Here is a 27765-nt window from a genome sequence, read left to right on the forward strand (position 1 = left end):
TAATTCATAGTTTAGGACTATAACTCTCCCTGCCCTCCTCCCCGCAACCAGTGTGACTGTAGCCGAAGATATAAAGATGTGATTATGGTTCAGTGAGGTCAGAGGGTGAAATGCTGATCCTAACCTGTGTGTTTCTTTTTTTTCTCTAGTTACCTCCCTCTCTCTTTACCTCCCTATTAACAATGGGATCTGAGGAAAGGCCATGCCAGGTAGACACCTATAAGCAAGGAAGAGGACTGTCACCAGGAAGAGTATATTCCAGTACCTGATCATAGTTTTTTTAGCCCCAGAATGACTAGAAAATGCAGTTCCATTGCTTGAACCAACCAGTTTGGGGCATTTTTTCATGCCAGCAGGGTGGATTCAGATCCTTCCTTTGACTTTCTCTTGCACCAACTTCTTTAGAAGTTGACTCAATTCAGTTTGCTTCATTCTTGGAAGCCTCATCAAAATTCTCCACAAGATCTGGAACTTCATCATCCCCATCCTCTCCAGTAGCAAGTGGTGCTTTTCCATCCACCAGTTGTTCAGGCAGAGCTTCCGCCAATCTCCTTAAACTAGTCAGACTGTCTGCACCAAGCCTGTTTAAGATGCTGGGAAACATTTCTGTCAGCTGCTCTGTCTCAGATGTCCTGTAATGGTGAAAGTGTTTGCTGCCAGGGATGCTTGAACTTTAGGGTAATAACCTAGTAGATCACTGTTCCTTGGTTTGTGAACATATTCACCTCTTCAATAGCAGAGATACTGATTATGCCTAACTTCTTTAAGGAGAACTGAAGTTTCTTATAATCCGCTGTAGCTGTTCTCTTGGTTCATCGTTTCTTTCATCTTGTTGGAGCAGAGGACTTGAGCAATAGCACAGCAGGTAGGGTGTTTGACTTGCACACGGCCAACCCGGGTTCGATTCCTCCATCCCTCTTAGCGAGCCTGGCAAGCTACCAAGAGTATCCCGCCCCCATGGCAGAGCCTGGCAAGCTCCCCATGGCGTATTGGATATGCCAAAAGAGTAACAAGTCTCACAATAGAGATGTCACTGGTGCCTGCTCGAGCAAATCGACGAACAATGGGTCGACAGTGCTACAGTGCGACATGTTGGAGCAGAAATGGGGCTGCGTGAGGAATAAGGGTTGGTGCTCAGGGGGTCTTGGCGGACCAGCTGAGATTAGGCACATATACTCGAGCATGCAAGATGGCAGCTAGAGCCGGATTCTGCTCTTTCCGACCATTGTTAGCACTGAATAACTGTGAAACTCTATTAATGTACAGAGAACATGTGCCTATTTTTTGACACCCTACTGTATTACGCTATTTAACCCTATAAATATTATCTTGCTATACCCTTATTTATTTATTTTTTATGTGCTTGTGATGTTTGGGGGTTAATGCACTTGATTCTGATTCGGGCGCCCGCACAATAGGTTGTAGGACTCACACACTTGACTGTGGTGCTCCCAGGAGGGAGTGTTACTCACTTTTTAGTTGCAATGCTTGCAGATGTGTTTTCCAGGAGTCTCACACCTTTACTTATGGTGCTCACACAATTCTGGATGGCATTGTGGTGCTCTTATATGTGCTCACCAAATATCAAACTCCTGCCCACTATGCCCACCCATCTTTCTTTATGGTGTGCACACACATCTGGTTGTGGATCAGAGAATGCACAGTTGGCTGTATGCGGCAGAGCTGTGAAGAACACAATCAGCACTTGTGCATGGTGCCTGGGACCAAACACATTGTCTCACACTTGCAGTTCAGGCACTTTGTTTTCGCCTCTGAACCATTCCCCAGTAGCTCTCTTCCCTTTTCTTTACAACTGAGGAGAGAGACCCATAGAAACTGAGCAATACAACCAAAGACATACAGCTAGGGAAAAAACGGAGATTTAAAATCAGTTATATCTTACTTCAAAGCCCAAACTCTCAACAACTACATTCAACTGCCTTATTTCACACATACCTCAAGAGCATTGATATTTTATTTCCAACTATTATCTCATCACTTTATGCCTAGATTACTGTGATGGTTTTCTATTTGTTGTGCCACAATCCATTCAATCTGTTATCATTCCCAAGTCTACTTCTGTATTGCCACAAGAGTATCTTTCAAAAGCCCAACTTTGAGGCCAGAGAGATAGTAAGGGGTTAATTAAGGCTGTTACTTTGTATGGGGTTGACCCTCTTTTTATCTCCAGCTCCACCTGTCTCAAGTACTACTGCTGGTCCAGTTGGCCAAGAATCACCCCAAGAGCGCCCCCCAGGCTCCTTAAGTATAACATGGGGATGGCCTTCACATTTAGAAAAATGAAAACACCGCTCTGATTATTTCTCTCATCTACTTGAGGCAATCCAGCCGACCTTCATGGCCCTACTCATTAGAATCTATGTTCTGGCCGCCCTCAGCCTTTCCAGCCTGCCTGCACACGCCCCATTTGCTCCAGAATTGCTTGCAGAGTCCCAAATGAGCATAAAATTTAACAACTCTAAAGTCTTACACATTTGTTTCCAGTCCCTGAAAGGATTTTCTCCTCCTTAGATTTGTGGTAGGCACTGTGGTTGACTAATTCAACAGCCTTTCCCAGTCCTTTACTCTCATTACCTTCTCCTTTGGCAGCTGGAAAGCTAGACGCGCCTATGAAACACGCCCCCCATGGCCCAGTGCAACTGGAAGCCCTCAGTGTGCTTCTAGGAAACAGAGGCAGTGGCTGTGTCATCTTCAACAGGGTTATTCTTCATAGAGTTGCGGCAGCCATGTTGAAATCATGAGACTATTAAGCACGAGGATGGAAAAACTTTACACTATGGATGGCAAAGCCGAAAAATTGAGTCAAGAAAAGAACTATGCTGCTAATTCAATGGCAATCCCTTTGACTTCTCCTTCTTGTCCCTAATAGTCTTGTGACCAAATGATACTTCTGGGTTTTCTTTCTTGATTTGGGGGGTACTACCCAGGACATTCAGAGGCTTCACTTAAAGATTTTCTTATGCCACACCTCATGATGCTCCGGGATTAGTCCTGGCACTGTGCTCGGGGATTATTCTTGACATTACTCAGGAGATAAAATGTGGTGCTGGGGATTGAACCTAGGTAGGCTGGGTGCAAGGCAAGAGCTTTATCTGCTGTATTATCTCTCTAACCCAAATCCCTCTTCTTAAGCAAAATGCATACACCTTCAAATCATAGACTATAGAAATTTCTAATCATCCTTTAAGACTATCCTGGAAGGTAGGAAAACCAGTTTATTTGTAAAACTTTGAGTGTAGAAAGTGCTACAAGTTCATCAATAACAACTCACCAGCAGATCATGCGGTAGGTTGGAAAGAAAGATTTACAGAAACAAAACCCAAGAGAATGTGTTGGCTGCAGATATTTCCTTAAGAAAAATACTAAAGGAAGTGATTTAGGCAAAAGGAATATAATCACAGATGAAAACACAATTTCACAAGAAGGAATGTAGGGAAATAGGAAAAGTAAATTGTGTGGTTAAAGCATAATTAATATTGACTCTTTAAAACAACAATAATAATGTTTTGTGGAATTAAAAGTATGTATGAATAAAACACATGACAATAATCACAATAGCCCTACCGGGGAAATTATCATAGACCTTCAATGTTGCAAGGCTTTTTCATTGGTTAAGAGGTATTAATGGTATTAATTTATAGTGGACCCTAGTAAGTCAAGAGCACATGTTTGTAATTGCTGTGGTAACCACAAAAAAATAACTAAAGAATGTAGAACCAACAAAAGAATGTAGAACCAGAGAGAGGAAAATGGGTGAAAATTCAATGCTAAGTTAGTGTAAGAAAGGAAAGAAGACAAGAATGAAGAAAAAGAGGAACTTAAAAAAACAGATGGGACAAATGGAAAACAAAGAGGAAGTTGGTAGAATCAAAGTCAAACAGGCAGAGTAGGTGGGATGCTTCACTGAGCAAAGCAGCCGGGGAAGAAATATGGTTTCCTGGGAGCAGGTGTGCAGAGGTAAAGAGAAGGAAGGTGCTTTGTACTTGGAGATCAGTATGGAGGGATACAGTATCAAATGAACATCCTACCTATTCAACACCCTAATCACAAGTTTTCTGAGAGTAAAAGCTTCTTGCATTGTTATAACAACTCCTCTTTCTGAGATAATTTCAGACAGCTTTATTCCAACCTTCAGTTGCAAACAAATGACCCCTGACTGAGACAGTGGTCACGGTCAATAGGAGCTGAGACATATGGTCTCATTATACTGGCCTCTGGGGAAAGACAACTAGTATCTTGATCATGAAGCTTCTATCACAAGAATGCTTTCATATTTCAGGCTACCACCATGATCATGCCTGGCTTTGTATTTTTTATATTCTGTTTTATAAGATGAATCCTTACATTCCTCTCAACAGAAAGGTGATGTTTCTATAGAACCAAACGCTGAAATTTGCAAAGTAAAAATGTTTTGTGCTAAGAAAACAAGAACAGCAAAGGCCTCCTGGTTGACGTTTTTCTGCCATGACCATCTGGTTTTGTAATTAATGTCTTGCCAATGTACTAAAATATTTTCTATGCAAATCTTTTACATTCTTGCTGTATTTTCAATTAAAGTCTCTGAATTAAAACGTTGTACCATGAGTCAGCAGTTAAATCAAACATGTTTTTTCCATTTATTTTCCTTTGGGAAAACCGAGTCCCAAATGCAGAATGCCTGCCATCCTTTAGTTCTTTTCATCAATCCAGATGTCCATAATTACTTCTGGAGGTTACCACAATGGTTGGCCCTGCCATCTGACACCATCTTTCCCATGATTGCCTAGTATGGTTTCCCCTGTCTTTCACTGTTCCCTGTAAATACTCTCATTCATGGTGAAGAACATAACTGTGGTCTGCAGATAATAAGACCTGGAGACACCTCATCCTCTTGGGTGGTTTCATGCAGAAACTGCCATTGCAGATCTATGCTGGAGCAAATAAACACTTTATAATCATTTGGGGAGAGATTGTCTTATTCACTGAACTATGTTGCAGAAAATTAATATTCTAGGAAAGTGAAGTGAATTTCCCAGGATCACGTACAAAACTAATGAGCTCCACACAGTTTTATTATGAAAATAGTCCTAGAGAGTGCCAATGCCACTATAAGCCCACACATTTGTTTGGCCTGGGACACTGGATCAGCGCTGACCATCCCTTTTTTTAAAAAAAAATCTCTTTTATTGCTCACTTTTTGGGTTTTGAGCCACACGCAGCAATGCTCCTGGCTCTGTGCTCAGGAATTATTCCTGGCAGTACTTGGGGGACCAAATGGGATGCTGGGGATTGAACCCGAGTTGGCTGCATACAACGAAAGTGCCCTCCCCACTGTGCTGTGCTATTTCTCCAGCCCCTGACCATTTCCTGTAGATAGGGCTTTGCAAAGATTCTGAATTTTTTTCCTAACACCGAGGCATTTCTCTTGTTCAAGCAAAAGTAGTAGTAACAATGATACTTTAGGGGCTGGAGCAAAATACAGTGGGTAGGGTATTTGCCTTGCACGCGGCTGACCCGGGTTCGATTCCCAGAATCCCATATTATTCCCTGAGCACTGCCAGGAGTAATTCCTGATTTCAGAGCTAGGAGAAACCCCTGTGCATCGCCAGGTGTGACCCAAAAAGCAAGCAAACAAACAAACAAAAAACAATGATACTTTATTGACTTCAGATAAAGAATCATAGTCAACAGAAAAAAATACAGTACTTGCTTAACCACATGTAAATTCTGCTAGGTATGGCTTAACTTGCACCTTCTTCAAAAGCCTTCCCCAGCCACCAGGCCACTGCAGATACTCCACATGCTCCTCTCCACACACACTATATAACCAACTGGGTGATTGTGGTGCCACATAGAACTTCGTTCAAAATGTCACTAAAGACTAGGAAGGATCATTTGCCATTTGCTAAAACTTTTCTATAAATTAGATGTTATTCTTGAACTTTACCTACATAATCTCTAATCCTCATACCAACCTTAGACATCTTTATATCTGTTTCACAAGGAAGGAAAACTAAGCTTACAGTGATTCATTTGACTCAAATCATCTGTTTATTTATTTTCTCTTACTAACACAGAGTTTGTATATAGGAAAATTAATCTAATCAGGAAGTATTTGCTCAGAATTTGGATTAAAAAGGGCAAATCTGAAATGTCAACAGGAAAATGTAAATTTCTTGTTTTAAAAAATGTAAATTTAAATGCTAGATCAACCAGCAGCTACTGCTTAAAATCTTCCTTGTTCTTTCAAACATCGGAACAATCCCTAACTATTGGGGTAGCCTATTGAGGATTCTGACCTAATGTGCCATCATTTCAGACCAAAAGTATTTTAGGAAAAGTTTCTTATTGTCCACATATTTTGACCCTGTATCTTTTTGATAAGTTGAGTGTAAATTAATAGAAAGTGTGGATTACATCTTTCTGGAATATGTATGAGCTTATAAATAAAAAAGGAAAGATCTTGGGGGAATTATTATTTAGGATTCGATCAATATAAAACTAGCCTCAAAGAAACATAATATTCAGAGTCAGCAGCAGTACAAAAAACTCCCAAAGTAGCAAAAAAAAAAAAAGGGGGCCTGAGCGATAGCACAGCAGGTAGGGCGTTTGCTTTGCACGCGGCCGACCCGGGTTCGATCCCCGGCATCCCATATGGTCCCCCAAGCACCGCCAGGGGTGATTCCTGAGTGCAAAGCCAGGAGTAACCCCTGAGCATTGCTGGGTGTGACCCCCCCAAAAAAAAGCAAAAAAAAAAAAAAAACTCCCAAAGTCTTTGAAATCAATGACTCAACAGACCAGGCACATCAGGAAGAGTGAGCTAATACTTGGAAAATTTCAGATCTAGACGTGGAGAAAGAGTTCAAATCCCTGGCACTGCATGGTCCTCTGAGGACTATTAAGTGTGACCCCTAAGCACATGGCCAATAGTAGAACCTGAGAACTTTTGAGTATGGTCCCAATATTAAAAAAAAATAATATTTAAAAAAATCTTAACTGATTATTTAACATATGTTGGTTACAGAATTCTCTATATGGAAGTCAAAAATATTTTCCATTTTAGAAAACAAATTCCTTTAATAGGATCTATAAAAAAATGTTAATCAAGTAAAAACTGATTCTCTTAACAGCCTTCCTTGGTCAGTGTAGGAGTTGGATATATAAGTAGTTATCATAAGTTACAATAATAAAAACATTATTTTTCTTTCATTCAGGCTGCTTAGGAAAAAAATTTTTTTTCACCTTCTGCAGGTTGAGGGGCTGGAGCAATAGCACAGTGGTAGGGCGTTCGCCTTTCATGCGGCTGACCCGTGTTTGATTCCTGTGCCCCTCTCGGAGAGCCCGCAAGCTACAGAGAGTATCGCGCCAGCATGGCAGAGCCTGGCAAGCTACCTGTGGCATATTGGATATGCCAAAAACAGTAACAGATAAGTCTCACAATGAGAGACGTCACTGGTGCCCGCTCGAACAAATCGATGAGCAACGGGATGACAGTGAGTGACAGTGCAGGTTGAGAAGGAAGACAGACTTTTGTCACTCTTTTGTGAATTCATAGTTATTCTGCTGTATATCCATCCACTCAAGCTCTGACCATTGGCCATAGAATTAGCAGTGATAGGGGCTGGAGCGATATAGCACAGCGGGTAGGGTGCTTACCTTGCACGCAGCTGACCTGAGTTGGATCTCCGGGATCCCATATGGTCTCCCAAGCACCGCCAGGAGTAGTTCCTGAGTGCAAAGCTAGGAGTAACCCCTGAGCATCGCTGGGTGTGACCCCAAAAGTAAAAAAAAAAAAAGAATTAACAGTAATATATGATTCTTCTGTTATTTTCATTTCAGAGACTGGTTAATACTGTGACTTTCCTGTCCTTGGTTTCAAAGCAATTACATTTGATCTGTGCTCTTTGGAGTTGCATGTTGATGAATTGTTTTTTACTCCTAAATTGTAAACTCATTCATTCACTCAGTTGATAAATAAGTAGTTAATTTCAGTACTATGGAAATAAACAAGTAGAGGGTAACAGAGGGTGGGGTCAGGTGGTAGAATAGCATCTTCGAGGAGGTGACATTTGATCTGAGAGGGTCAAGTGTTCAGAAGAGAGTTTCAGGGCCAGGGAACAGTGAGTGCAATGTCTTCACAACAGTGAAGGACTGAATGCCATCAGAGAATAAAATGTCAAAGAGGTGCTGAAAGAGCCAAAACACAGAGTGATGCAGTTTAGATCTTATTCTAAGTATGAGGGAAAGACACTAAAGGATTTCCTTGTTTATTATTACTTACATCTCCTTGCTTATTTCCTACATTTGATTTTAGCCAAAAGGTCAAGAAGTGGTCCTTGATTATTTCCCTAGTGCTAGAATTAATTATTCAGACATCAATTAAGTGTACAAATGAACCAATAACTTACCAGTGAAAAGAAAGGGAATAACACAACCTGGGATTTCTGGGGTATGTGATTACATGTGTGTTTTCTTTTGAATTTTGTTTTGAATTTTGTTTTGAATTTATGTTTAAATCTCCACTCTGGCTATTATTTGTAGACTAAGATGAAGTGGGGCAAGAATCAAGTCAGATTATTCAGGAGTCTGAAACCGATGTTGTCAGGGAGAGAAACCACTGCTCTCCCTTTGGGGAAAATTCTATGTGCATTTAAGTTGAAGAATTTGGAAGACCTGATTGACCTAAGATCCTGGAGCCTGGAAAGTGTTAGTTAAAGTCTTCTTATAGAATATGAGCTGGGAGCTAATGCAACAGGCTGGAATACTTTGTATGCAGGAGCTCTAGCTCTAATCCCCTGCACTGCTTGGTGCCCCAAGCACTGCCTGGAGTGACTCCTAGTCACTTAGCCAGGAGTAGCTCCCAAACACTGTTGGGTTTAGCCCCAGAGAAACAGCAATAAAAGGACTATAGAGTAGGTGAATTCAAAAGCTGATTTCTGCTCCCACTTCCTATTGATTTCTTTGAGGTAACATGACAGTCAGTTGTCTACCAAAAAGCAGTATCTATTTTAATTGAGTATACTCTATATGGTGAGTACATTATTATAGTTAACATATTTTTATCTGCCTGGCTACCTTATGAGCTGAGCATTATTAACCTTATTTCTCAAATTTAAAAAACTGGAGGCTTGTAGATGAGTGTTTGACACCTTGACATCTGTATATGAGGCCCTGGGTTCCACCTCCAATATCCTTGCACCGCCACCCCCCTCCTCCCCCTCCCCCGCCTCCACCAAAAAAAATAAAAGAGAGAGAAAGTAAGTAAGCCTTAAAAGGCAAGCTAACTAATATGCAAACACTACAAAGATAACATTTTATCATGCTGAGATTTGAATAAGTGTTTCTCTTGTGGTGGGAGTGGGGTAGAGAAGTTATAGAATCATTTACATGAAAACTATATAAAAATTATATAGTTTGGGAGACTTTTGGAGAGATCACAGTGTTCAAAATATACTTTAGAAATTAATTTTAAATGCTTTAAATTCTAACTGTGGAGTGTGAGGAGGGGGGAAAATGAACATGTTAGGACAAATTTCTAGAATTGCAAATATTTTCAAATGCATCATCTTTATGAAAAAATAAAGTCAAAGTCAAAGAAGGAAGGAAGAAGGAAAGGAAGGAAGGTGGGTGGATGTGAGCCTCCTCCCCCTTTCCAGAAAATACAAGCCTCTTTCTGGTAAAGTATTCCCAGTGGCAGTCCTTTGTCCCTTCTGTCAAGTACGTCATAGGGTCAACTTCAACTCAGCCAGACAGTGGGAATGTCCTCAACTTGGAACAACACACAGAAAAGGCACATCATAAGCCACAAATCATTCCACTCCTTGATTGCCTTTTCCATAAATGAAGCTGAGAATTTTGCAAAAGAGCAAGTGAACGCTTTGTTGTCACTGTTTTTTTAAAACAGAATGTGATCTAGTGAAAAATTTCAGCAAAGTCAAAGCCCCAGAGACTACTAGCAGGTCCCCCTACTGAGATTCCCAAACACAATGGGCCTCCCCTGCTGTGGGAAACTGGAATAATTTGTGGGCCCAGCAGGGTGCAGGGAGAACTGTGAGATGCCCAGGAGAAATGGGTTTTGCTCAGAAGCCTCAGATCTTTTAAAGTTTGTTTTGTTATTTATTTATTTTTTATTTTGGTACCATAATTTACAATACTGTTGATAGCAGAGTTTCAGGCATACAGTGTTCTAGATCTCTTTGCATTCTTTGGTTATTTTGACCTTATTTTGTGTACCCTGTATTCTTTTTGTTGTTGTTGAAGACACAAAATGTCTGGGCTCCTGTGGCTGCGTTGTCCCTGGAAGATTCCCAGACTCAGCGGACGTGGAACTTGGATGTGCCTGAAGCGATGGTGGGACAGGAGCAGGAGACTGAGCTGGCTTCCTGTACCAAGGGCTGCATCCTCCTCCCAACCAGCAAATGCCGGAGCAATACCAGATCTTTTCCTTTGGACTGGTCCTCACTTATACCCTTGGGACAAATGCGGTGGAGAGCAGAGGGAGAACAGAATATATGATGTATCCTAATTAGGAACTTATTAATGCAGATCACATATACAGTATACAGTATTGCTTGCTTTTCTCCTCCTTCTTTTCCAACCAAGACAGGTTAAGTAGCTGCCCAGGTCACATGGCGAGTAAGACGGAGACAGATTCAAAGCCATGCATTGATTCCAAAGCTCTGCTCCTGATTTGAGTTCATTATCTGATTCAACAACCATATTGGGGGGGAGAGAAAGAGAGAGGGAAAGGGAGAGAGAAGGAGATAGGGAGAGGGAGAAGGAGAGGGAGGGAGAGAGAGAGAGAGAGAGAGAGAGAGAGAGAGAGAGAGAGAGAGAGAGAGAGAGAGAGAGAGAGAGAGAGAGAGAGAGAAGAAAAGTGCCTGCCATAGAGGCAGGCAGGAGAAGGGTGGCTGAGAGGGAAACTGGAAAATGTACACTGGTGAAGGGATGGGTGTTGCAACATTTATGATGAAACCCAATCACAGACAACTTTGTAACTGTGCATCTTTCTGTGATTCAATTTTTTTAAACAAGAAAAATTTTGAACTTCAAAACAAACAACCGTACTATGTGCCAATGAAGGACAAAGTCCTTGAAGGCCTAAGACTGAAATGATCATGGTACCCCCACCTCAGGTGAAACCTGGTCTTGAAGGGCTCAGTATTTCTAAGCCCACTGAAATCAAGGTATTTCAATCAAGGTGTTTGATTTCTGTTCTTCTGGTTTAAAAGTTCTGGGAGAGTTGATGGGCACAAAATTTTTCTCTTAGTTTTGCCTGCGTGTCAGTGGGGATGGAGACTCAGCTATCTCTGCCCCTTTTCACACAACTCACAGTTGGGCGATGGAACTCAAGTCTCACTTCAGCTTCTCACCACAGAGTCCCACCTGATAAGCCCCCAGATCAGTCCCCGGGGTTGGAGTCTGCATAGCAGGGCTCCCTGGAGAAATGGTGCCCACAGATGGCTTCAGACCCCAGCAGATGACCCAGAAATAGCTTCCGGACTCCTCAGCAGGACCAACCCCCACCCCTACACACACACACACACACACACACACACACACACAGTTCCCTGCACCACTGGCTGGAAACAGTCCTAATTTCATGTACTCAATATATTCATCTCAAGTTAACAATTTGTGGTAGTTTTGCGACAGACTTGAAGAGAAGAAATTGAAAGAAAAGAATTTGATCTAATGGGAAGGCTTAATCCTGATTATTTTATATCTTGACTTTAAAATAACTGGAAATGGCAAGGTTATTCACAGAAATGGATAATTTGAAGGTAAACTGAAAGGGTTTTAAAGAAACAAATGAAACCCACCCCCTCCCCAGCTGACTGCCCTGTAACGGACGGGAAGCCCATTGCCGACTACAGTGACAGCATTTTAAACAGCTGCTGAAAAGGGCTTTAAATAGACCTGATGTAATTCCGTGATTTATAGAGCCTAGGTTATCAAAATTTTAAAGTTCTGAAATGTCCCCAAGCCAGTACTACCTAGTCTGGACCGAAAAAATTCTCTGTTGTTGGAGAGTGCTAAGCGTCTTCCTCACAAAACAGTGGGTTCTCCAAGAAAGGGGGTCAGGAAAAGATAAATAACACCTGAAGAATTGGTACTTGGAATTGGTCACATTCAAATCATGTCAGAATTGTAGGTAAGAACATAGATGCTCCAAATATGTGTATAATAAGAAACATTTCCCAAAGTGGTGTGTGTGTGTGTGTGTGTGTGTGTGTGTGCGCACACACATAAACAGCATACAGTATTGCTTGCTTTTCTCCTCCTTCTTTTCCAGCCAAGACAGGTTAAGTAGCTGCCCAGGTCACATGGCGAGTAAGACGGAGACAGATTCAAAGCCATGCATTGATTCCAAAGCTCTGCTCCTGATTTGAGTTCATTATCTGATTCAACAACCATATTGGGGGGGAGAGAAAGAGAGAGGGAAAGGGAGAGAGAAGGAGATAGGGAGAGGGAGAAGGAAAGGGAGGGAGAGAGAGAGAGAGAGACAGAGAGAGAGAGAGAAAGAGAGAGAAGAAAAGTGTGTGTGTGTGTGTGTGTGCGCACACACACACACACATGCCAACACAGGCTGGTTGGATACCAGCAAGGATGAAAGGTGACAACCCATTTGCTCAGAGTTTTAAATAAGCAGCTCCAATAGTAAGATTCTGTCCCTTCATCCTTCAATATAAAAACATGCTCTCCTAGTTATCAACAACGCAGTGTGTGGAAGGCAACCAATCTTTAGGAGGCAAGTTAAGCAATTATTCTTTAATTTCAAATCAAATCTAAACATTCAAGAAAATTGCAGAGGAGTGGACAAAAAAATGGATCTGGTTAATGAAGAACCCTAGACCACTATTTTATAATATTAGCCACAATTATATAAACATTTTACAGCCTTAATCAATAGCCCCCCAACGGCTCTGGTCTATAACTACACACAACTTTGTACTGGAGATCATTTCCATTCTTCCATTACATTATTTTCATTAGCCCCTCTAACCCTGTGGATCTTCTGGCCTCAAGAGAGCACTCTGAACCAAAGGGAGGTCTCAGAGAATTCTGACAATTTTGTTTATGTCAAAAATAATGAAGGATGGCAGGCTAGCACATTTAGACTTGTAACATGATCATTGACTTCAGAACTCCCTGCTAAGATTAATTTGGAGACTAGGAAGAAGGACAAGGAGGAGGAGGAAGTGGGGATAGGGGTACAGGAAAAGAGTTCCTAAGTACTTTTCTTAAAAGCAAGGAAGAAGGGTGGCAACTGATGGGTGCATTTTTCTCAAGGGGAAAGAGAGTGCAAAGTGGATTTCTGTGTGTGAACTTTTGTCTAATTTCTTTTGTTTTCGAAAATGTTTATTTGCAGAGGAGCAACAACAGAAACACTGGACATAACAGAAATTATTAGAGATAATTTCTCAGGTGTGGAAGGAAGTACAAGAAGAACTCTTTCTCCTTTTGGGAGGAGGGTGGCAGTTCACCGCTGGTATTGCTCAGGGCTAACCCCTGGCTCTGGGCTTAGAGATCACTCCAGCAGTGCTCAGGGTTCCAAATAGGATTCCATGGATCAAACCCAGGTCAACAGCATGCAAGTAAAATTCCTACCCACTGTACTATCGCTCCAGCCCACGACCACTCCCTTCTTTTTTTTTTTATTAGTGAATCACCGTGGGGTACAGTTACAAACTTACAAACTTTTATGTTTGCATCAGTCATACAATGATTGTTTATCCATCCCTCCACCAGTGCCCATTCTCCCCCACCAATGTTCCCAGCATCCCTCCCACCACCCCCATCCCAGCCCCCACCACCCCACCCAGCCTCAGCGGCAGGGCATTCCCTTTTATTCTCTCTCCTTTTGGGTGTTGTGGTTTGCAATAGAGGTATTGAGCAGCCATCGTGTCTGGTCCATAGTCTACTTTAGGCACGCATCTTTCAACCCAATGGGTCCTCCCAACATCCTTTACTTGGTGTTCCCTTCTCTATCTGAGCTGCCTTTACCCCCATCATGTGAGGTTTCCAAGCTGGACCACTCTCTTCTATGTACTCCCCAACACCATGCACCACTACCATCACCATCACTACTTCTACTTCCTTTTACCATCACCGCCACCATCAACAAACCAGCAACACCACTTCTACCATCACCACCACTACCACTTCACCATCACCACTATTGACAACATCACTCCAACCAACATGACTCCAAATAGTATAATTCCTTTACTCCAATTTTTGGTGTTGTTTTGGACCACACTTGGAAGTTATCAGGACTTAGTCTTGGATTTGTGCTTAGTACTCACTCCTAGCAGGAGTCTGGAGTCATTGTACGGTGCCAGGGACCAAACCTGGATTGGCAGCCTGCAAGGCAAATGCTTTACCCACTCTATGATCTCTCCAGCCCAGAAGTGTAATTTCTTTGAGATAAACTTCTGTCCTCCAAATTGCAAATTATTCTCTTCCACCGATCTAAATCAATTAAACTATAGTTTCAACTTCTCTATTTTTGCAAGATCTCCTTCTCGCCAACAAACACACCAAAAGGAATCTGAATTTCAAGGAGGGGGGATTCTTTTATGAAATGTTCCTTGACACTGGGGGTTGGTAGTTGAAAGAACATGAAATAATATGGCAAGCAAAGATCTTCTCAAATGGGTGGGGGGGAATCATATGTTTTCTTAACATATCTGGGTGCAAATATAAAATATCTAAAACTTTTTTTCTGTAAAATATCTAAAACTTTTAGTCTCTTATGGAAATTCACATGCAAAAACATCTTTCCCCACCTTATTTACTATCTACTTGGTTTTTTTGAAAGAGATACGAAGGCAATGGATCAAGGTGAATGATTTCATATGGAAGCTAATTGTTGCTGGTAGCTTCCAGAGACACAACTTAAAATCTGTTCAAAACATCTCTAGCTTCTATTTCCCATTCCTTACTACAACCCTTTCAGATAACTCATGTGCCTGATCATGCATTTTTTTTTGTTTGCTTTCATTTTTGTTTCTGGGTCACACCTGATGAGGCTCAGGGATTATTCCTGACTCTGCACTCAGGAATTAGTCCTGACAGTGCATGTGGTACCATATAAGATGATAGGTATCAAACCTGGGGCAGCTGCGTGCAAGGCAAGTGCCCTATCCACTGTACTATCATGTTCTAAAACAATAACCTTACAGTCTTCAGAGAATCAGAAAATTCATTGGTTACTGGTTCATATGACCAAACCATTCAAGACCAGAAGCAACTTGCATAGTCTTCAGTGGCATCAGGATGTGCCCTCTGTTTCACTTCTGCTTCTCTTGGTAGTGAATGAACTAGTTTTCTCCATGCCACTGGCTATGACTACTGGAAGCATCAGAACCACACTTACAGCGGCTAAGGAAAGTCTCTCCTCTCCCTACACTAGCTTTAGTTTTGGGTAAAATATTGGGAAAAGGTCTCTGGCTTCCTTTGAGTCATAGGCATACCGCCCACATCAGTCACTGGCAGCAGAGAAGGGGCACCATGATTCGCTCAATTTAATTCGCAAATCATCATCCCTTAACCCATAAATGTGGCCAGAGTGTCGGATAACATGGGGTTTGTCCTTTCAGCCTTGCCACAGGGAACTTAGTTTACCTTAGAGCAATGGCCTTTCTGTATGGACACAGGAAGACAGTTACTATTATGCTTTGTAACTGGGGAGTTTATTGACTTTAATAATATTTACTCCTGGGCATCTGCTTTCTCAACTCAGTCGCCCTTAGTTCCTAGCACCCCAAAAGCAGGGTCCCGATGAGGGACGGAATGCACCAAGGGCAAGCTGTGAGCTACCCTGGCATCGGAATGGGCCAGGCCAAAGAGCCACAATACTCAACTATAAGTTGAGAGCATGGTCATAGACAAATGCTGTCATGATCCAAAAGTAACGACGAGACTAGGACCCTGCTGGGGTTAGGAAGACTAACCTGGCCTGAGGACTGTAGTCTGGAATATAAAGTGAATGTCCTCAGGAAGAACCAAACTTTAAGTCTGCTATGTCTCTTACTGTGCTCATACAGAATGACATTGCTAGAAATATTAGAAGTAAATTTACTATAACTATTTAAGTGAACTACTAACTGAGGAAGGAAGAAAGGGACACACCCTGACACACCCTTGTTTAAATCCCACCCTTGAGCAGATCTACTAGTAATCTGGAGTAATCTTTTTAGATGAGATTTTGTTAATCTCGAGAAATGGTCTTACCCTTCTTTGTTGATTTGTTAATGTTCAACCCACCTTTGTGTTACCACCCTATGTGATTGCTATATAAACTAAGACTAACAGAAGTAGGGGGAAGGCACAGAAGCGAGGAGACAGCAGAGACAGAAGAAGAGACAGCAGGACACAGACAGAAGAAGACACAGCAAGGAGAGGACAGAGGCAAGACAGAAGCAAGGAGAAGACACAGGAGCAGACACAGGAGAAGAAACAGCAGAGAAGACAGAAACAAGAGAGAAGACAGAGAAGCAGAGACAGAGAGGTGTGTAAAAAACAAAAAAGAAAAGAAAGGGGCGCCACACCAGGGAGATTGAATGGCGATGATGAGGCAGGTGAAGGAAGGAACGGAACCAGGCTGGTTGGTCTCAGGTGCCGTTTATTCCAAACTTCTTTCTCCATTCTCCTCTGATTCTCCTCCTGCTTCTTCCTCCCCCATCCTACTTCATTCTCTCTCCTGCTTCCACTCGAACTCACCCCCAGCCCCCTCATACAGCTACCTTAAATCTCCCGCATCCGCTCTGGATGCCGCAGGCCGGGACTTACGTGTGGTTACAATCCATAGGGGGTAAAGTTCTATCCCTTAGGGGATGCTTTCACTAGGACAGAATCTCTCTCAGCGGGACGTCCGCCCAAGAGCGGAATCCGATGGGTGTGTTTCTCCTCTCTTTGTCCGACTGACATATAAGTATTCATATTATAAATCATTTTGTATGGACATAGCAAGAGACGTATTAAGCTTATAGAATTGCTCTCTGGGGGTCACCTCGATCTCAGACTACAGTGCTCAGGCCAGATTAGTCTTTCCTAGGCCTACCAGGGCCCTAGTCTCGTTGTTGCTTTTGGATCATGACATGACAGCCCATGACCAAGCTCTTAACATATAGTTAAGCATTAGGTGCTTTGGCCAGGCCCATCTCAATGCCAGGGTAGTACACAACTCACCACTTGCCCTGGGTCCGTCCCGTCCCCCATTGGGACCCTGCTTTTGAGGGTGCTAGGAAGTAAGGCCAGCTGAGGCTTAAATCAAGAAAGCAGATGCCCGGGAATAAATAATATTTGAAGCCAATTAAATCCCATGTTACCAAAGCATATTAATAAATGTCTTTCTTTGTCCATACAAAAAGGATATTGTTTTAAGGTAAACTATTCAAAAGTCATAAGAGAGGAGAAAGACAATATTAACTTAAAGACAATATTAACTTACACTGTCCTAGCAAGGTCTGACCTTACAAATTAACAGTGTTTGATTAGAGGAAGAGCAGATAAACTGGTAGAAATGGTTACAGATAAACAAAGGAATGGGAGTGACTCACGAGCACTTTGATGGGCGTGACTGATAAACCTAAGCTCCTTGTGGCAAGGGGAGCAGGACAAACCAATGATATCCAACAGAGAGGGTCAAAAGAGACCAGAGGAGAGACTACAGAGACAGAGACAGAAATAGAGAGACAGACAGAAGAGAGCACAGCGGCACACACAGAAGCAGAGCACAAGGAGGCGCGATCCCAATCTGGTCCAGACACAGCGGTTCGAGAACACCGAACGCAAGTGGTGTGAGTGAGAGAGAACCACCCCCAGAACCTGTGAACAACAGAACACACACACAACACATCACATCACCGCCTCCCGCAAGCGCATGCGCATCTTTGTAATTTTTCACACCAGAGAGGTAAAACCCTATGAGCAGAAAGTTGGTCCTATTGTTGCCCACCACTGGATCAAGAGAGGAGTAGAGAAGGGAGAGTTTGGTCTCCCAAAAGAGGAATGGGTAGAATAGCTATAGCTGTCAGGACAATCTGTAAATATCTTATTCAGCTACCCTCACTGGAACCTATTACAGAAGCAAGTTAAAAAGTATTCATGCTACTATGTAACTCTGCAAACATCAAAATTGAGATAAAACACTTGCTCTTGACTCTGGAAACCTTACAGTTTCTAGAGACAGTTGTGCAGAGATGTCGATAAACTCTTGGCATTCAGAGGAATTGGATAGTGGGTGAGGAGGATGTTTATGAGACATATTCAGGGTCCTATTCCATACTTAATATTTTACTAATTTTGAGGTCCAAGGACTTACCGTCTAACCACCCCCCCCCCCGGGTAATTTGGAGACATTAGGTTAACAGAGTACACTTAAGTACTGGTCCATCATATTATTTGACACCATGATCCAAGGCACAGTGGATCATGGTGTCAAATAACAATGAAAGAGGGCCTAGTGGGAAAATTCTACTCCTCACTAGGTATTTGAAGCTTTTTCTACTGTCTTTTGCAGGTTGAAGAGAACACTCTTCTCTTTCCCAATACTTTATTATTCCTTTCATTTTGTTGTGTCATTTTGCTTTTGTAGTGCTGGGGATCAAACCCGGGTCTTCTGCATACAAGGCATGGGCTTTGTGGAAAAGCCACGTCCCCACCATCCTTTATCCCTAAAGTATTTGCACAAGTCTCAAAAGCCTCAAGCATCCAACTCCCCCTGACAGAGTTCTCAGGGTCTCTGCCTTGCCTTCTCAGTTAAGTGGATACAATAATGCTCTACCCATTTCTCCTGGAATCTCACCTCCCCAGTTACTTACAGTACAGGGTGTGGATGTTTCCAACCAGTCCCTTCTCAAGAATTAAACTTAGACTAGGCCTTATTTAAAGTTTGCGTCCAATAAAAAGTCAATAGTAGGTCAAAATAAAGCCCTCCAGGCAGGGCAATTCTGAAGGGTTATACTAGCCCCAGAGCTTCCTATAGGATTAGGTGAGTTTAGGGAGCAACTACACTCTCATTATGTTTAATCCTTTCTTTGAAAGTTTTTCTTCCTCCACCCACCCTCCACCCCCACCCCACTTTATCCCCAGATGTTTCCTGTGCACCTTCCAGGCTTCTGCTATTGCAGACATTTCCATCTCAGAATCTGTTAGCTGAACTAAGTCAGCTCAAGACTCAGGTATGGTGTGTACATGTGTGTGTGTGTGTGTGTGTGTGTGTGTGTGTGGCGCACGTGAGTGAGTGTGTGTGTGTGTGTGTGTGTGTGTGTGTGAAATCTGGGATCTCCACCTTTCCAGGAAAAATAGGAGGTAGAGTCTTGGGAACTAAATAGACCAAGAATCCATTCATTCTGCTGTATGAAAAAATATGATATATGGAGGGAGAATGATCAAGAATTCCAGAGTTCTGGGAGCTCAGCTATAGTTCTGTCTATTCTAGTGGAGCACAGGGGCATTTGTTTCTTTATTTTGAAATGGGAATAATGATGCCTTCCCAGTTTCTTTCTTTAGAATTCTCACGACAGTTACTGTATGCACATATGATGGATAAACAACTCTCCCTATTGCCCTATATCCTCCAAACCCTGTACCCCACCACTTTCACTGTTACTCCTGAAGCCTAGTCCTTATCTGAGTGTCCTTTGCAGAGTATTTTTGCAGGAAACACGGTGCTATTTCTGGAGGAAGAATGAGACGTACCTCTTACCTGTTCTGTCACAGAGCAGGGAGCCAAGTCAGCCCTAGACTCGCTCTTGAGGAGGCCACCCTGTAAGGTAAATGTTCTCTCTGTTGGCCAGAGGAGGAACATGAGACTCAGAATGTTGATCTTTTCCAGAGTCTCTTACATCAAGCAAGAAAGGGAATTAAGTTCTGTCTGGTACCCATGCTCTCGACTACCAGGCAAAACTGCCTGAAACAAAAAAAGCACCCAGATAACTATATATATTCTCCTATAACCTTGTCATTTTAGGAGAAAATGTGAGTCATGAGTGGAGTGGTACTGTTCTCTGGGTTTCGAGAAGGGTTAAAAATGCAAGGTCCTGTCCCAAACACCCTAGTCATATTTTCCCTTTGCTACATTCCAAACACACATGCACTTCCCATCTGCTCCAGGGATTGGAACATCCATGCAGAGGCTGTGGCTTATGACCTATCATCACCTACCAGATCAGCCTGGAAAGTAAGAAAAATATTATGTGAGAGGTTTTACTCTCTTAAAGCCAGTCTTAGGGAACTAGCCTTTTTCTGAAGGAAAGCAAGATTGTTGAAGGGCCAATACACAGTGGATTTATTTTAGCCCTATGTGATGCAATAATAATAATATATATTTTCTTAAGTGTTACTTAAGAAAGGATTGAGGAGAATTGGGAGTCAGCTGGCGTGGCTTTAGGAGCTGGTATGCAGCAAAACAGGCTGATATAGTTCTTTGGGGGAAAAGACCTCTAAAAAGAAAAGAAAAAACAAAACAAAACTCCCTAGGTTTGGGAAAGGGTAATAAAGCATATAAAGGTGTGTGGTGTTGTGCCAAAAGCAAAAGAATATTTCACTAAAACCACAGGCCTAGTCATATGTTATTACTTATGCTATGGTTGACAATGACTGGCGCAGGGCATGAAACAGTAATGTTGGTGGATTTGGCGTCTCTCTATGTTAACAGGAAACTGTGTTCTTTTGATTCCATCAATTGGTTTCCTGCTGAAGGCCATCCATGGCAGAACAGGGAGTATACAAAACCATTGTCCAAGTTCCATTTCTCCCAGTGCCTCTTGCTTCTGGCAAGGGAAGTTGGCAGCCTTCCTTAGATGTGAACAGGTCCCAGCCTTGCAGTAAATAATGCCTGTGAAGCTGGTTGTAAATGTTGCATTTAGCAGGTTGGATAGGGAAGGAAGAAATCATTGAAATGCAGAAGCGTGCCCATGTACAAATAACCACAGATGAAGTCCCATTTGTTCAGTGGCAAATGCATACACTGGAACCACTCCCTGCCATCAACATCCAGGGCTCATGTCACAATACAACAGAAGATCTGCCTCCCAGTGAGATCTGGAAATATTCCACAGGGATAGACTTGCACTGGGGAAGAAATGAATGAGAGTAAAGAGGGGTTGGCTGAGTCTTGGGTCTCCTTCCTCCTACGTTTCTAAGTCAAGCTTCTTGAAAAGTCACTGAAAACTCAGTGGAATGATGATAACCTAGTTCAGGACAACCTTTGTTGATTAGTTGGTACCATATGCCAAGAAACAGCCATGTTCTGGGTGTTCTCAAATACAAACTGGGTATAATCTTATATTTGATGAATCTTATATTGATTTCAAGTGGGCTGGAGCGATAGCACAGAGGGTAAGGTGTTTGCCTTGTACACAGCCAACCTGGGTTTGATTCCTCCGTCCCTGTTGTAGAGCCCGGCAAGCTACTGAGAGTATCTCGCCTGCATGGCAGAGCCTGGCAAGCTACTCATGGCGTATTCGATATGCCAAAAACAGTAACAAGAGGTCTCACAATGGAGACATTACTGGAGCCCACTCGAGCAAATAGATGAGCAATGGGATGACAGTGTTACAGTGCTATATTGATTTGAATGGATACAATAAAGATCTTATATCCATCTTTATCAATTTGATCTCAGGAGCAAATTGTGACCAATGTTTTGTTTGATTTTCTGTTATTTCAATGTTTCAATATCATATCAATAATACAAATCTCCTTTCAAATGACAAAGGAAAACAAACCCTATTAATAATGGGCTTTAGGTAGGCTCCCCACAAATTCTCTCCTATCTTTTTTCATGGACCTGCCCCATCAGCACAGCACACACACATGCGCGCGCACACACACACACACACACATACACACTTCACACCCCGCTTCAAACAAAAGTAACGATAATAATCACAATATTACAATGATTTGTTTACCTCAAAGCCAGGAATCGTCGTCTACATAACATTTGCAGGGGGGAAAAGAATAGGTATTTGCTCAAACATTGATTCTTCTAGGTATGGCTTAACTTGAGTTTTAGAATCCCAGCCATCTGAGTGATTCTCCTTAGCCCCTAATCTATGGTACACAAGTCCTTTTGGTCACAGCTTTGGTCTGACATTCCCCCATCCCCACACCCCACCCCACAAACATATAAAGGCTCACAGATAGGTGCAGAGTTGGAAGTAAAAGTAGGCAGTTATCCATCCTTTCTACAAGTCCTCTAAGCTCTTATCTGACCATTTCTGTGACTAGCCTTTGTTGGTGGTCTAGGGACATCAGGTAAAAGGACAGGTGGGCAGAGAGGGGCCTTAAAATGAAGAACTGAGGTGGCCTCAGTGGGAGGAGCATCTTAGGAGCAGGAGGGGAGCCTTCCTGTTCACTGTGGCTGCTTGGGGAGTGAGCACAGGACTTTGAGAAATGCACAGAGCTCTAAGAAATGAAACTCCTGGGGTCAGTGATTTCAAAGGAGTTGCTGAGAGCTGGGGGAGTGCTTCTGAGGCTGCACATTCTCTCTTAGTCTCTTGAAAACAAAAGGAAGGGTTAGACCAGATTCACCAAGTTCCAACTCTTTGTTAGCCCTTACATTTCTTATTTTTATTTTTTTGTGATAGTAGTACTGGGGATTGACCCCATGACCCCAATGCCTCAAGCATGCGAGGCATGAAGTTGTCACTGGACCACATATCCCTGGTACTGTATTACTCACTCTTCCCTGCTCCTGTCTCCTCCATCCAAGGGCTTCAGTCAGTCTTCAGCTGAAACCTCCCCACTGTTCTCTCCCTCCCCTCCCACCTCTTTTCTGTTCTTATTGTAAAGCTTGGCTCCTGTCTTTAATAAAGAATTTGCTGCAAGGCTGCATAGCCAGCATGGATTGATTGGTGAGCAGTGGTCACTGGAGGTCACTGGATGGGCCCTGAAAGGTGGGCCAGAGGGTAAGGTCAAGGGAGCAGCCAGATGGCCAGGAGGGAGGGGGCAGTGTCAGTGAGGTCTGACCTGAGTTTAAGAGCTCAGGGCACCACTGAGGCAGCTGCCTGCACTCTCAGTAGGAGGGCAGTCTGGCAGCCACACAATCTCCCTCCCCCCCAAAACTGAGTTTACAGGAAAACTCTTCTGCTTTGTCTTCACCAGTGGGCTGGGAGACACTGACTTCCTTGGTTCTAGCTGATAACTCTGGTCCAAATTATTTCCAGTCTTCTCAGATGTCCACCCTCTTTCTAAGCTCTCTGATCTGTTCCTGGTTGGGCTGCTCTTGGGATCTGATGTCCTGGGGCCTAGGGCTCCTCTCCAGGGCCTGCTAGTGACAAGATCAGAGACCTTCTTAAATATAGATATGTATACACACATGTATTTGCAATACTGTAATGATAGGGTTTCATTCATTCAATGTTTCAACAACCCCTCGTCCTCATGTTAGAGTCCAGTCTATATATTGGTTCTCAGGTTCTGTTGTCTTTGGTCCTTTGTTACTCCCTTCCTATTCTTCTTTATATCTCACATATGAGGAAGTCATTCTTCTGCATCTGTCCTTCTCCTTATTGTTGACTTTGCTCAGCATGATACCCTCAGATCCATCTATGTAGCAAAAACTTGCATGACTTCATCCTTTTTTTATAGCCAATTACTATTCCATTGTGTACATATAACACAGTTTCCTTGTGCAATCATCTGTTCTTGGGTTGTTTCCAGATTTTGGTTATTTTGAATAGTGATGTAGTCAATATACCTGAACATGCCTAAAAACTATATTGAGGTAAACATAGGCAGACATGACACTGACACTTAATGTGTCATGGCACTGAAAGTTCTTGAGGTACTTTCAGTGATTCAATGCCATTGGCCAAGCAAGTGGAAGCAAAGATAAACAAAAATGTTATATCAAACTAAGAAACTTCTTATTACAAAAGAAATGATGATCAGAGAAAAAGATATCCTACAAAACTGGGAGAGAACCACTCATCTGACAAAGAGTTAATATCCAAGATATATAAAACACTTATAGATCTTAACTGTAGCACTGTCGTCCTGTTGTTCATCAATTTGCTCGAGCGGGCACCAGTAATGTCTCCATTGTAAGACTTGATGTTACTGTTTTTGTCATATAGAGTACACCATGGGTAGCTTGCCAGGCGTGCCGTGCGGACAGGATACTCTCGGTAGCTTGCCAGACTCTCTGAGAGGGACGGAAGAATTGAATCTGGGTCAGCCTCGTGCAAGGCAAACACCCTACCCACTGTGCTGTCTCTCCAGCCCTATAGATCTTTTTTTTTCTTTTTTTTTTCCAGCCCTATAGATCTTAACAAGAAAAAAAATCAACCCCTTCAAAAAATGGGAAGAAGAGGTAGACTGAAACCATTCTGGGTCTTGGTCTTTGTGCTGCTCCATCTCTGAAGTGCTTCACTTTATTTCCCAAACTGCTGCCTGTGGGTGGGAAAATGAGCCTTTTGTAAGAAAAAAAAGCACAGAGATTATGCCAGTCAAGCCTAAGTGAAGCTCATCAGGTGAGAGGTGTTTTTCTGGGGTGGCTTTTCTATTAGCTTTCTGAATCCCCTTGGACTGAGAACTTTTCCTAAGTCCAGACATTCCTGGGAGCCCATGATTGTAGCAAAATCTCCATCGCATCAGACAACATCCATGAAAGAAAGATTGGTGGGGGGGGTGTCTTCAGAAAATCCTTCCTCCGCCTTTTATGTTCTTCCCCACACTCTGCACACTGAGTGGATGTATGTGGGGGGAGGGGGGTCACAAGTGGAGGCTGGGTAGCTTGTTTGGGGCTCTAGAAAAACGCCAAGGGATCCCTTCAACTGTCCCCTCAGCGGCATGTCTGCAGGTCCCTGGGGCTGCTCTGCCTCATCCAGAAGAGAAATGGGAACATCAACGGTCTTGGACAAATACATGTGAGGTTCCAGAGAGGACAGTTCCCGCTTCCATGTCTCCTGTGATTGTCCCAGGCTGAGGCTCAGGCCAGAATGTACAGTGGCCCTATCCGATACTGCCAGAGATGCCGCGCACTCCCCATGCCCCTGAGAATGACGCCTCCCCTCAATTTCTATTCCCTTGGCTTGGTTTTTCTTGCGTGTCTTTCACATGCCTGCTAAAACCTCGAGTGACTTTACTGCCTCTGCTCCTTACAGTCCACTCTATCCACCCACTCGCACCTCACTTTGCCTCTTGTGGGGGAAAAAAATTCCTCCTCCAAGTGTGAATCAAAGGTAACTGACAGAAATGTCATCCCAGGCCATGGGGAATTTCTCTGTAGTGAGTCACATCCCTTGTGCTAAGAACCTGGGTTTTAGGCAAGGCAGACAGTTTCAAAACCAACCCAGAGACACCACTTCCTCCTGGGTTCCTGGCTGTGGGAGCTGCGCCTGGTCAGTTTGTGTTGCTATTGCTCTCCGTCGTCTCAGGGAAAGAATCTGGCTGGCCTCCCTCCCCACCAGCCCCTGTGATGATGGTGATGGACTTAAGAACCCCGGCAGAAAGTACAGGGTTGCCCCCGCCCCCCCCCCCGGACTCCAGATGTTGTGGCCGCCACTGTGAATTGAGGACAGGGAGACAGACCCCATCGCCAGGCCTCATGGAGGGCTTAGGTCTCAGATTTTCCACTTCAGCTGGAAACAGAACCTTAAAGGTACAGGTTGAGCAGGAGCCAGGCCAAACAAGTTCAAAGGCCTTATTCATTCATAAAGTTAAAAAATAATTTTTTTACCCCAGTGTTTAGGTTAGTCTGCTTTCTTTGCTCTCTTTTCCTCTCAAGTTTGCAAAGTAGATCCTGGTGCAGGAATGAGAAAATAGGAAGAAAGGAAGGGAGGAAGGAAATCTATAGCTCCCCCAACAACCCAAAAACTGACTCCCAGGTATAAATGATCTAAATAAAAGAAAACTATGTCTGTACCCACAAGTGAAAAGCAGTGACAAGTAGAAAATATATGAGACAGGTCATGGGAAGTTGCTGACAAGTGGTCAGATCTCCAGTGAGTAGGAAAATGTTTGAGACCCCCAGAGTTGCTAGCAACCTTCTCTAAGCAAGACTAGGTGAGTGACCTTGAGCCAGAGAAGCAGACAGCTGAGTCATGGGTGGGAAGCAGTTGGTGTGTGGGTTCAAACTGGAAGAAGCAAATGACGTGACCCACAGAAAAACTGATCGAGACATACAACCAGCCCTTCACAAATACTGGTAGAATGAATGAATGAATGAATGAATGAATGAATGGGTATGGGTAGTGTTTCTCAGAGGCCTGAAAAGCAAGAATGTGCTCCCTGAATAGCAGCAGAAACTGCAGTTCTCAGCACAATTTTTGTATCTGGGAATGGCTGAAATTGCTTCCTGTCTTGGTGCTGCGGTTTGTTTGCTCAGTTGCTCACTGGACATCATAGTTGGGAGAGGGACAAGATGATGGTGACCATAATCTCAATAGCAGTGACAGGCACAGTGAAAAGACAACAAGAGGGATGACTTTTTTTTTCTCTCTTGGGAGGTAGTGGCAGGAATTCAAATTAGGGCCTCATTCATGTGAGGCAAGTCTTCTGCCACTGAGCCACACCGCCAGCACAGGCAGTGTTGAAATGGTGCAAACCAAGTTGGATCCTCTTCAAAAGGAGTATAGCTCCTCTCTAAGGAAAGTTCTTGGCCAGTACCCAGGAATGAAGGACCACTTTCTCTCTGTCCTGTGTCCGCAGCCCCGCATGACACAGGTAAACCAATTTTAAAGGCAAGTCCTGCAACTGAAGCTGCCTTCGGCCTAAAGATGATTAATTTCTAAGTCAAAATATGGCAGACATGGAACATTGTCCAGGCAGCACTGCACTAGCCAAGATCCTGCGTTTCTCAGAAAAGCCACCTTTAAATTACTTTAAATAAAAGAAGAAAACGTCCTGGCTCATAAAGCCAAAATTCCAGAAAACAGGAAAACTGGCTTTAGCAACTAAAGATCAGGGTCTTAAATATAGTTAGAACTCTTATCTTAGTCTATGGTTGTTTCTGGTTCATCGTTAAGCTTTGGAATGTTCCAGCTTGTGTTTGAAACTGTTTAATAGGAATATGAACTTTCCCATCTGCCCCTCAGAAGTATTGCAATGAGCAATTAAGAAAATCTATGGGCAAGGTAACATATATAAGACATTTGTTGGAGAATGTGAATTTATTTCAGTTACACTAAGATGCAAAGATTTTTTTTCTAGGTGCCAGTAATCAAACGCAGGACTTTATACCAGCAAGGTCAAGTTCTACTGCTCAGCAGTTCTACCACTGAGTCACACTCTTGACCCAGGGAGGGACAATTTTGAGAGTAAGAAAAGCTAGATTAGCAGAAAGCTTCATCCAGCTGAATTAAAGCCTTGTGGAAACTCACAAAATATACATTTTCCCCCCTACCTTGGACAAGAGTCCTTCCCAGCTGACTGCTAACCCAGCAAGTTATTCTATAAGTCTGTGTTATGCTATTCCTTCACATTCGTGAATTTTCGAAATTAAAATATACTCATTTTGCATCCAAAGCATGTCTAAGCACCCTATCTTTACAAAATTTAGATGTCTAACATTTCTCGTAAAAAGAAAGCTTTACTGTGAAGCTGACGAAGGATTTTGTGTTTGTCCCCTCCACCCCTTCTGTTCCCTTTGCTGCTGCTGCTATCACAATGCCCAGAGTCACACTCTGGGGTTCAGTGATTGCAGTGGGTCTCACTCACATTAACTGTGGTACTGGGCACATTTGGGTTTCGGTACTCCAGGCCCACACTTAATGGGTTGTGGTACTGTCTGAGGAGACCCCACAT

General features: G+C 43.0%; 1 pseudogene; it reads right to left on the reverse strand.

The window, feature by feature from the left end:
- Positions 1–418: 418 nt before the first annotated feature.
- LOC101556365 (transcription factor BTF3-like) lies at positions 419–27765 on the reverse strand (annotated as a pseudogene).

This window comes from Sorex araneus, chromosome 3 (assembly GCF_027595985.1).
Source record: "Sorex araneus isolate mSorAra2 chromosome 3, mSorAra2.pri, whole genome shotgun sequence".
Taxonomy (NCBI): domain Eukaryota; kingdom Metazoa; phylum Chordata; class Mammalia; order Eulipotyphla; family Soricidae; genus Sorex; species Sorex araneus.